The sequence below is a fragment of the Arachis stenosperma genome, chromosome 6 (assembly GCF_014773155.1).
Source record: "Arachis stenosperma cultivar V10309 chromosome 6, arast.V10309.gnm1.PFL2, whole genome shotgun sequence".
NCBI classification, from domain to species: Eukaryota; Viridiplantae; Streptophyta; class Magnoliopsida; order Fabales; family Fabaceae; genus Arachis; species Arachis stenosperma.
The window spans coordinates 42,424,922-42,436,801 of record NC_080382.1 but is presented as its reverse complement, the minus strand read 5'-3'; the positions used below and the strand labels follow the sequence as shown (position 1 = coordinate 42,436,801).

The window sequence follows — 11,880 nt, the reverse complement described above, 5'->3', positions numbered from 1 at the left end:
CTCTTGATCCTTGGCTTCATCTGCCTTTGTTTGCTTCTTATCCTCTGTTGGTTCTTTGATGCCCTCTGTTTGCTTCTTTGTAGTGTCATTATTCCTCATCAACGTTCTCCCACTCCTTAATTGTATTGCCTTGCATTCCTCCTTGGGATTTGGGATTGTGTCACTGGGCAGTGAGCTTGAAGGTCTCTCAACAGAAATTTGCTTGGAGATTTGCCCGATCTGCCTCTCTAGGCTCTTCATGGAAGCCTTATGGTTTTTGGTTGTCATTTCCTGGTATTTCATCATTTTGTCTATCAAGGTCTCCAGGTTAGTGAGTCTTTGGGATTCAGGTGATGCTTGTGGTGGGTTGTGAGATGTGAGTGGTGGATGGTGGGCATTTTGGTTAGTGGGTTGGTTATTGGATTGGTACTGGTTGAGATTGGGGTAGTTGTTTTGAGGTTTTCTGTAAGTGTTTTTGTTAGTTTGCTGCTGGTTGTAATTTTGGTTGTTTCTTGGGTTGTTTTGGTTTGAGTTCCTCTGCCATGGTTGTTGGTTTTGGTTGTGAGTGTCTCCCCATCTGAGGTTGGGGTGATTTTTCCATGAGGGGTTGTAAGTATCACCATAGACTTCATTTGGACTAGAATGCATGTACTGGACTTGTTCTAGCTGTTGCTCCTCTTGAATTTCTTCATTTTGCCCCCATGTAGTTGATGGTTGGCTAGTGTTAACTGCTGCAACTTGGAGGCTATCAATCCTCTTGGTCATTTGCTCAAATTGTTGTTGAATTTGCTGCTGCATCATCTTGTTTTGAGCCAAGATTGAGTCCACTCCTTCTAGCTCCATTACTCCTCTCCTTTGTGATGGTTGACGGTTTCTTTGATGAGCAAAGAAATATTGGTTGTTAGCCACCATATCAATGAGATTTTGAGCTTCTTCTGCAGTTTTCATGAGTTGCAGAGAACCTCCAGCTGAATGATCCAAAGCTTCCTGGGATTTCAATGTTAAGCCCTCATAGAAATTCTACAACTTATCCCACTCAGTGAACATTTCAGGAGGACATTTCCTGATTAGAGCCTTGTATCTCTCCCATGCCTCATGGATGGGTTCAGCCTCTATTTGTGTAAATGTTTGTACCTCTGTCTTCAACCTTATGATCCTTTAAGGTGGGTAAAATTTGGCTAGGAACTTCGTTACCAAATCATCCCAATTGTTGATGCTGTCTCTTGGAAAAGATTCCAACCATTGAGTGGCCTTGTCCCTGAGAGAAAATGGGAATAGCAATAGCTTGTAGCTGTTAGGAGGCACACCATTAGTTTTTACAGTGTTACAAATCCTCAAGAAAGTGGATAGGTGTTGGTTCGGGTCTTCAAGTGGTCCTCCACCAAAAGAGCAATTGTTTTGAACCAAAGTGATGAGTTGTGGCTTTAGTTCAAAATTGTTTGCATTAACATTTGGAGCTAAGATGCTGCTTCCACAATGTCTAGGATTTGCAAAGGTATAGGAGGCCAAAACTCTCCTCTGGGGTGGGTTGTTATTGTTGTTGTCTGCTCCACCAAGTGGATTGGTTGAATGTTCCTCCATATCTTGGAATTCTTCTTCGGATTCCTCTTCTCCAACAATATTTTTCCCTCTTTCAGCTCTTCTTAACCTCCTGAGAGTTCTTTCGTCTTGTTCCTAAAAAGTGGGTGTGGTTCTTCTTGTACCTGACATACAAGCAGAGCATAAGAAACACACTCAACTAGTGACACTTCAATCTAATGCTGGATTGAAGTTTTAGTTAGTTTAAGCAAAAAATCAAACAGTTAGTGGGTTAATTGAAAATTAAAAGACAGTAAAGTAAAAGTGCTTGATCTAAATCACCACTTCACTTAATCATTGTCAATATAATCAATCCCCGGCAACGGCGCCAAAAACTTGATGTGCGGAAAACGATCCGACACAAAACTCACCGGCAAGTGCACCGGGTCGCATCAAGTAATAATAACTCACGGGAGTGAGGTCGATCCCACAGGGATTGAAGGATTGAGCAATTTTGGTTTAGTGGTTGATTTAGTCAAGCGAATCAAGATTTGGTTGAGTGATTTGTGATTTGCAGAAATTAAATTGCATTGAAAGTAAAGGGAATGTGTAAATTCCATGAAATTTAAAGAGGGCAAGAAATTAAAATGCTGAATCTTAAAGAACAAGAAATTAAATGGTAGAAACTTAGAACACAAGAAATGTAAATTACAGAATCTTAAATTGCAAGAAATGTAAATGGCTTGAATTGTAAAGGGAATTGGGAGTTGGATTTGCAGAAATTAAACAAGGAAAAGTAAATTGCAACAAACAGAGAAAATAGAAGATGACTTGGAGTTAATCGGATCTAAAACAAAAATGTAAATGAACATAAAGAGCATCAAACAAAGAATGTAATATTGAAATTTAGATCTCAGGACCCAAGAGACTAGATAACCAAGTCTAGATCTCAATGCCTTCCTAGATCCAACAAGAACAATTGCAAGGGAAATGTAAATTGCAAAGAAAATAGATAAAGAGCAATTAATCAGAAATGGAAATTCAATTATGCAGTGAACTGAAACAGGGAGATCCAAGGATGAGATTGAAACAGAATTTCTTCAATTCTCCAACCTAAGATCCAAGCAATTGTAATTGAAATTGGAAGCAAATAAACTAAAAGGAAGAGAAGTGAATTTTCCTTCCCCGAGACTAAGAAACTCAAAATTACTCAATACCCCAAAGCTTTTCTAAAACTATTATGAAAACTCAAAGAGAAAGCTCCCAAAAGAAAAGCCTCCCGAATAACTTGAATTCTATCCTATTTATACACTTTCTTCAAATGATCTTCAAGCCTTGAGTTGGGCCTTTGCTCATGGTGGACTTGGGTTGAGAGAGGCCTTGGTTGATTGCTCTTGGAGTTTGGATAGGAATCAAAGTGAACCAATTGAACCGGGTTGGAGTTTTGCAAAAGTTTGAGTAAAAGTTTGAGTAAAAGTTTGAGTAAAAGTTTAAGGCTAACTTTTACTCCAACTTTTCATATCAGCTTCCCCATTTTGCTGATACCAACGTTGGTGCAAAAGTTAGGGGTCTAACTTTTGCTCCAACGTTGGCCTCCTCATGTGCACTCATGGCGCCAACGTTAGCCCAAAAGTTAGAGGCTAACGTTGGCGCATACTTTTGCTCCTCCCTATATGTTTTTCATGCGCCAACGTTAGCCTAAAAGTTAGAGGCTAACGTTGGCGCAAACTTTTGGTGCCCAGGGAGAAATTCTCATGCGCCAACGTTAGCCTAAAAGTTAGGGGCTAACGTTGGCGCAAACTTTTGGTGCCCCAGGGAGTGTTTTGCATGTGCCAACGTTAGCCCAAAAGTTAGGGGCTAACGTTGGGGCAAACTTTTCACCCAAAAGTTTGTGCAAAAGTTTGAGGCTAACTTTTGGTCCAGCTTTTTGCTTCCTGGTTCATTTTCACTTGTTCCAAAAGTTTGAGCTAAAGTTTGAGGCAAACTTTTGCTCAAACTTTTTGTCCTCTCTTCCTCCTAGCCATTCCTTCTTGCTTCAACCTTTCTCCAAGCTTTCTTCACCTATCATTAATCAACCAAACACATCAAAGCTATGCTCAAAATCATGAGATATTCATTCTTTCATAATATGCAACAAATACAGCATAAAACCTCATGAAATTGCATTAATTCATCTTTGGTTGATTCAATCAAAGGAAGCATGAAAATCTACCCAAATTGGCTTGCTTAGAGCTCAAGAAAGTGCATAATTCAAGTGAAAATAAAAGAAAAAGACTAGTGAAACTAGGCTAAGATGACTTGTCATCAACCTTGTTGAGGTCTCTGTTGATCCTTCCATGAGAGATTTGGATGGTTTCTCCATGAAGAATTATAGGTGTTTCCATAGGGTTCTCCCATGTAATTCACCTCTTCCATTGAAGGGTTCTCAGGATTATAAGCTTCTTCTTCAGATGAAGCATCCTTAGTACTGCCTAGTGCATTTTGCATTCCAAACAGACTTTGAGAAATCAAATTGACTTGCTGAGTCAATATCTTGTTCTGAGCCAATATAGCATTCAGAGTATCAATCTCAAGAACTCCTCTCTTCTGATTCGTCCCATTGTTCACAGGATTCCTTTCAGAAGTGTACATGAATTGGTTATTTGCAACCATTTCAATTAGTTCTTGAGCTTCTGTAGGCGTCTTCTTCAGATGAAGAGATCCTCCAGCAGAGCTATCCAAAGACATCTTGGATAGTTCAGAGAGTCCATCATAGAAAATACCTATGATGCTCCATTCAGAAAGCATGTCAGAAGGACATTTTCTGATCAATTGTTTGTATCTTTCCCAAGCTTCATAGAGGGATTCTCCTTCCTTCTGTCTGAAGGTTTGGACTTCCACTCTAAGCTTACTCAATTTTTGAGGTGGAAAGAACATTGCCAAGAAGGCATTGACTAGCTTTTCCCAAGAGTTTAGGCTGTCTTTAGGTTGTAAGTCCAACCATATTCTAGCTCTGTCTCTTACAGCAAAAGGGAATAGCATAAGTCTATAGACCTCAGGGTCAACCCCATTAGTCTTGACAGTGTCACAAATTTGCAAGAATTCAGCTAAAAACTGATGAGGATCTTCCAATGGAAGTCCGTGGAACTTGCAATTCTGTTGCATTAGAGAAACTAGTTGAGGCTTAAGCTCAAAGTTGTTTGCTCCAATGGCAGGGATAGAGATGCTTCTCCCATAGAAGTCGGGAGTAGGTGCAGTAAAGTCACCCAGCACCTTCCTTGCATTGTTGGCGTTGTTGTTGTTTTCAGCTGCCATGGGTTCTTCGTCTTTGAAGATTTCTGTTAGGTCCTCTACAGAGAGTTGTGCCTTAGCTTCTCTTAGCTTTCGCTTCAAGGTCCTTTCAGGTTTAGGGTCAGCCTCAACAAGAATGCTTTTGTCTTTGCTCCTGCTCATATGAAAGAGAAGAGAACAAAAAAATATGGAATCCTCTATGTCACAGTATAGAGATTCCTTGAGGTGTCAGAGGAAAAGAAAACTAGAAGGAAGAAGTAGAAGAATTCGAACTTATCAAGAGAGATGGAGTTCGAATTGTTCACTGAGGAATAGTGTTAGTCCATAAATAGAAGGATGTGAGAAGAGGAAGAAATTTTTTCGAAAATTAATTAAAAAGATTTTAAAATCATTTTGAAAAAGATTTTGAAGAAGATATGATTGAAAACTTTTTTGAAAAAGATGTGATTTAAAAGTTATGGTTTTAAAAAGATGTGATTGAGAAGATATGATTTGAAAAACAATTTTAGAAAGATTTGATTTTAAAAATTAATGACTTGGCTAACAAGAAAAGATATGATTCAAGCATTAAACCTTTCTCAACAGAAAAGGCAACATACTTGAAATGTTGAATCAAATCATTAATTGATAGCAAGTATTTTTGAAAATGGAAAGAAATTGATTTTGAAAAAGATTTGATTGAAAAGATATGATTTGAAAAAGATTTGATTTTGAAAAACTTTGAAAACTTGAAAAAAATTTGAATTAAAAACAGAATCTTCCCTCTTGTGCCATCCTGGCGTTAAACGCCCAGAATGGTGCACATTCTGGCGTTTAACGCCCAAAGCTCTACCCTTTTGGGCGTTAAACGCCCATCTAGGCACCCTGGCTGGCGTTTAAACGCCAGTTTTTCCTTCTTCACTGGGCGTTTTGAACGCCCAGCTTTTTCTGTATAATTCCTCTGTTGCATGTACTGAATCTTCAGTTCCCTATATTATTGACTTGAAAATACAACCAAGATCAAATAAACAATGCATGCAAGACACCAAACTTAAAATGAGACACTAGACTCAACAAGAAACATAAAATATTTTTGGTTTTTATGATTTTGTAATTTTTTTGGTTTTGTCGAAAATTAAGTGGAAAAGAAAATAAAGGTATCAAAATTCTTAATGAGAATTCCAGGAATCATGCAATGTTAGTCTAAAGCTTTAGTCTAAAGGAATTAGACATGGATAGCCAAGCTTCAGCAGGACATTGCATTCAAGAGCTAAATTGATGAGAATCAATCAGCTTTGGTGATGATAAGATCATCACCTTGAAACACTAGAATTCATTCTTAAGAACTCTGAAAAATACCTAATCTAAGCAACAAGATGAACCGTCAGTTGTCCATACTCGAAACAATCCCCGGCAACGGCGCCAAAAACTTGGTGCACGAAATTGTGATCATTACTTTTCTCAACTCAAATAATCCCTAGTAATGGCCCCAAAGACTTGGTGCTCAATACCATGGCATAAACATAACTTCGCACAACTAACCAGCAAGTGCACTGGGTCGTCCAAGTAATAAACCTTACGCGAGTAAGGGTCGATCCCACGGAGATTGTTGGTATGAAGCAAGCTATGGTCACCTTGTAAATCTCAGTCAGGCAGACTCAAATGGTTATGGATGATATATGACTAAAAGATAAAGATAGAGATACTTATGTAATTCATTAGTGAGAACTTCAGATAAGCGAATGGAGATGCTTTGTCCCTTCCGTCTCTCTGCTTTCCTACTGTCTTCATCCAATCCTTCTTACTCCTTTTCATGGCAAGTTGTATGTTGGGCATCATCGTTGTCAATGGCTACAGTCCCATCCTCTCAGTGGAAATGTTCAACGCACCCTGTCACGGCACGGCTATCCAGCTGTCGGTTCTCGATCATGTCGGAATAGAATCCAGTGATTCTTTTGCGTCTGTCACTAACGCCCCACAATCGCGAGTTTGAAGCTCGTCACAGTCATTCAATCATTGAATCCTACTCAGAATACCACAGACAAGGTTTAGACCTTCCAGATTCTCTTGAATGCCGCCATCAATTCTAGCTTATACCACGAAGATTCCGGTTAAAGAATCCAAGAGATAAACATTCAAGCCTTGTTTGCTTGTAGAACGGGAGTGGTTGCCAGGCACGCGTTCATAAGTGAGAATGATGATGAGCGTCACATAATCATCACATTCATCAAGTTCTTGAGTGCGAATGAATATCTTGGAATAAGAACAAGCTGAATTGAATAGAAGAACAATAGTAATTGCATTAATACTCGAGGTACAGCAGAGCTCCACACCTTAATCTATGGTGTGTAGAAACTCCACCGTTAAAAATACATAAGAACAAGGTCTAGGCATGGCCAAATGGCCAGCCTCCCAATGATCTAAGATAGCATAAAACTAAGGATAGCTACCCAGATATATAAATACAATAGTAAAAGGTCCTATTTATAGGGAACTAGTAGCTTAAGAATTACAAAGATGAGTAAAAGACATAAAAATCCACTTCTGGGCCCACTTGGTGTGTGCTTGGGCTGAGCATTGAAGCATTTTCGTGTAGAGACTCTTCTTGGAGTTAAACGCCAGCTTTTGTGCCAGTTTGGGCATTTAACTCCCATTCTTGTGTCAGTTCCGGCGTTAAACGCCGGGCATTTTTGAGCTGATTTGGAATGCCGGTTTGGGCCATCAAATCTTGAGCAAAGTATGGACTATTATACATTGCTGGAAAGCCCAGGATGTCTACTTTCCAACGCCGTTGAGAGCGCGCCAATTCGACTTCTGTAGCTCCAGAAAATCCACTTCGAGTGCAGGGAGGTCAGAATCCAACAGCATCTGCAGTCCTTTTAGTCTCTGAATCAGATTTTTGCTCAGATCCCTCAATTTCAGCCAGAAAATACCTGAAATCACAGAAAAACACACAAACTCATAGTAAAGTCCAGAAAAGTGAATTTTAATTAAAAACTAATAAAAATATACTAAAAACTAACTAAATCTACTAAAAACATACTAAAAACAATGCCAAAAAGCGTACAAATTATCCGCTCATCACCCTCGAAGCCATCATAGCTCACGTTAAGAGTCACGTTAACTAAGTTAACGTGAACTCTAACGTGGAAGAAGACAATAAGGCCAACGTTAGTGACACTCTCCTTTGTCACTAACATTGGACCAAGCTCATAATTGGCCATGTTAGTTGCCACGTTAACTATTAAAGGAGCAAAAGAGAAGCCAACATTAGTGACATTCACCTTTGTCACTAACGTTGGCCAAGCCTCCATGAGCCACGTTAACTCCCACGTTAACTTAGTTAACGTGGAAGCTAACGTGGAGAGAGCAATTGATCGCCAACGTTTGTGACACTTACCTTTGTCACTAACGTTGGGGTGAACCACCAAGAGCCACCATGAGCAACGTTAACTCCCACGTTAACTTTGTTAACGTGGAAGCTAACGTGGATAAAGGGATGATGAGCCAACGTTAGTGACACTCACCTTTGTCATTAACGTTGGAGATGGCTAGCATGACTACGTTAGAAGCCACGTTAACTTAGTTAACATGGACACTAACGTGGGAAGTAGGGGCACATTGGAACGTTAGTGGCAAAGGTAAGTGTCACTAGCGTTCTCGAAGAATTGACATTGCTACGTTAGAAGCCACGTTAACCTAGTTAACGTGGACTCTAACGTAAGGAGAAGGGGTGACTCACCACGTTATTGGGAAAGGTAAGTCCCAATAACGTATGCGAAGGACCAAGAGGCAACGTTAGTGGTCACGTTAGTGCCACTAATGTTGAAGTCAACGTGATCGTATTTGGGTTAGGAACGTTAGTGAAAAAGGTGATTGTTACTAACGTTCTCGAACCCACACTTTCACTTAACATTGACACTACTAACGTCCTGAGCCAAAGTCCCTGCCTACTTCACCTTTTCTCTCTGCAAGCAAAACTAAGCCCAATGAAGAGGATAACTGCTTCAAACTCAAGATCCAGAGGCCAATACCCAAGACTTGAAGAGCCAACTAGAAGATCAGAAGAGTAGTATATATAGGAGTAGATTTGAATTAGAAGGGGATTGGAAACTTTAGGAGCCTTGGGCATAGAACTACTCTCTGTATTTTACTTTCTCTGCAACTTCTAGTTTTACTTTCATGATGTATTCTCCATCTTTGTTTTCATTTTCCAGAGCTATGAACAACTAAACCCATTTCATTGGGTTAGGGAGCTTTGCTGCAATTTGATGGATCAATATTAGTTTTCATTCTTCTTCTTCTATCTTTTCTCTTGATTTTACTAGAAAGCTTTCAATCTTCATCCAATTGGGTAGTTATCTTGGAAAAGAAACTATTCATATTTGGATCTCTTCGGAACCTTGGAAGAGGAATGAAGAGATCATGCTAGAAATGCTTTCTCATGCTGGATCAAATTGGTTTTGGATGGATATGTGACTATAATCCTACCAATACTTGATTTGGGAATGCATGTGGTATAATCAGTGACCATACTTCATCTCTTCTCATGAGCAATTGACCAAGGAATTGGCTATTGAACAAGATTTGAGAGATTGGATTACCACGGAATTGGAATTCGATCACTTAAGATTGCCAAGGAGATCAATGAATGCATTGATTGAGGAAGAGATGAAAATGAATTTGATCCGGAGAATGCAACATCTCCTAAGCCCAATGAACTCCCCATTTCTGATCTTACCCATTCTCTTTAATTTCTGCCATTTACTTTTATGAGCATTTCCCCCATTCCCATTTAAGATTTTGCTATTTACCTTACGCCATTTACATTCAGCTCTTTATTTCTAGCGTTACTTATTCTGCTATTTACTTTTCCCCAATTTAAATTCTTTGCAAATCTCAAATCAAATTCTGGTTCGCTCAACTACAACATTCCTCTAATTAAAGTTGCTTGATCAATCAATCTTTGTGGGATTCGACCTCACTCTATAGTGAGTTTTTACTTGACGACAATTCGGTATACTTGTCGAAGGAAATTTGTTACGAGACCAATTTTCCGTGAATCAAGTTTATGGCGCCATTGCCGGGGATTAATTTTGTATCAACAATGATTAAGTTGGAGGATAACTAGATTGAGCATTTTTCATTCTGCTGATTTAAATTTCTGTTTTAGCAATTTACTTTCAGTTTCAGTTGTTTTTCTTCCCATCCCTTTAACCCTTTTATTCCAGTGTTTACAACTTTTTTCACTCACCCACTAACTGTTTGATATATTGCATCACTCACACTAACAGCAATTTTTAATAAGAATAGTTTCTGCATTTATTTCCTTGCTTGCGCGTTGTTGATTGTATGACAGGGAGAAGAAGCGGGGCTTCAACCTCCTTTGATTCTGAACCTGAGAGGACCTTCCTAAGATTAAGGAGGGAAGCAAGAGGAAAAAGAGTAGTAGGTGCTGAAGAAGAGGAAGAGTACTTCGAACCCAACATGGAAGAGAATTTGGAAAACAATCATGAAGAAGAGGCTCATAATCATGCCAGAGAAGGCCATGCAAACCGGGATGGGCATGAAAGGAGGGCCTTAGGATCCTATATCAATCCTAATCTAGGAAACTGTGGAAGCAGCATTCAGAAACCCACCATACATGCCAACAATTTCGAGCTAAAACCTCAGCTCATCACCCTGGTGCAGAATAATTGTTCATTTAGAAGAGGTGTTCAAGAAGATCCTAATCAACACTTGACCACTTTTTTGAGGATTTGTGACACAGTGAAGTCCAATGGAGTCCACCCAGATGTCTATATGCTGCTCTTGTTCCCTTTTTCACTCAGGGACAAGGCATCCAAATGGCTTGAATCCTTCCCAAAGGAAAGCGTGACAAATTGGGAGGAGGTAGTGAACAAGTTTTTGGCAAGGTTTTACCCCCCTCAAAGGATCAACAGGTTGAGAACTGAAGTGCAGACTTTTAGACAACAAGATGGTGAGACACTTTATGAAGCATGGGAGAGATTCAAAGACTTGACAAGGAGATGCCCACCAGAGATGTTTAATGAGTGGGTCCAACTTCACATCTTCTATGAAGGTCTTTCCTATGAGTCAAAGAAGGTTGTGGATCATTCATCAGGAGGCTCTTTAAACAAGAAGAAAACCATTGAAGAAGCCATGGATGTCATCGAAACAGTTGCTGAGAATGACTACTTCTATGCCTCTGAAAGAAGTAACACTAGAGGAGTAATGGAGCTGAACCACATGGATGCATTGTTAGCCCAAAATAAGATGATCACCAAGCAGCTAGCAGATCTTACCAAGAAGGTGGAAGAGAACCAAGTTGTAGCAGCCATCACCTCATCACCAACTCAAGAAGGAGTAAACATATGAGAAGAAGGTGACTGGGAGCAAGCCAACTATGTGGGAAACTCACCTAGACAAGTCCATGATCCATACTCCAAAACTTACAACTCTAGATGGAGAAATCACCCCAACTTTGGATGGGAAAATCAACAAGATCAAAGCCAAGATCAAAGACGTCCAAATCCTAGCAACAAAGCTCACCAACATGCCACACCTAGACCATATCAACACTCACATAACAACCCATCTCAATACCTATACCAAAGCCAACCTAACCATTCTCATCCCTCCAATCTCAACTCACCATCACCTTCTGATGACAGACTCTTAAGGATTGAGAACTTACTTGAGGGTATATGTAAAGAGGTTCAAGACAACAAGGTGTTCAAGGAGGAAGTGCGAGCTAACTTTAAGAACCAGGGAGACACCATCAAGAGGTTGGAATCTCAAGTAGGTTATCTCTCTGAGCACATTCCCAAACCTACAGATGGATTCTCAAGTGATACGGAGAAAAATCCGAGAGGAGAAACAAAGAAAATAAGATGGAAAGATTGCAAGATGGTCACTATAAGTGGTCAGGAGACCAAGAACGAGCCAACCAAGCTGTCAGAACAACCTGAAGATACCTCAGCAGAGAAGCAGGAAAAAGATCACCAAGAACCCAAAATCTCACAGCAGGAGTTGCTGAGACTCTATGCACCCTTCCCCCAATTACTCAATGGTGCTGTGGAGAAGAGAATATACTCAAGGTTTCTTGTTTTGTTTGCATCCCTCCATGTAAAT

The 11,880-nt window shown here is 39.8% G+C and overlaps 1 non-coding gene across 1 annotated transcript; it reads left to right on the top strand.

The window, feature by feature from the left end:
- Positions 1 to 4,278: 4,278 nt before the first annotated feature.
- LOC130937934 (small nucleolar RNA R71) lies at positions 4,279 to 4,386 on the top strand. The gene has a single exon (XR_009069124.1). It is a non-coding gene; the product is annotated as a small nucleolar RNA R71 (small nucleolar RNA).
- Positions 4,387 to 11,880: the final 7,494 nt, after the last annotated feature.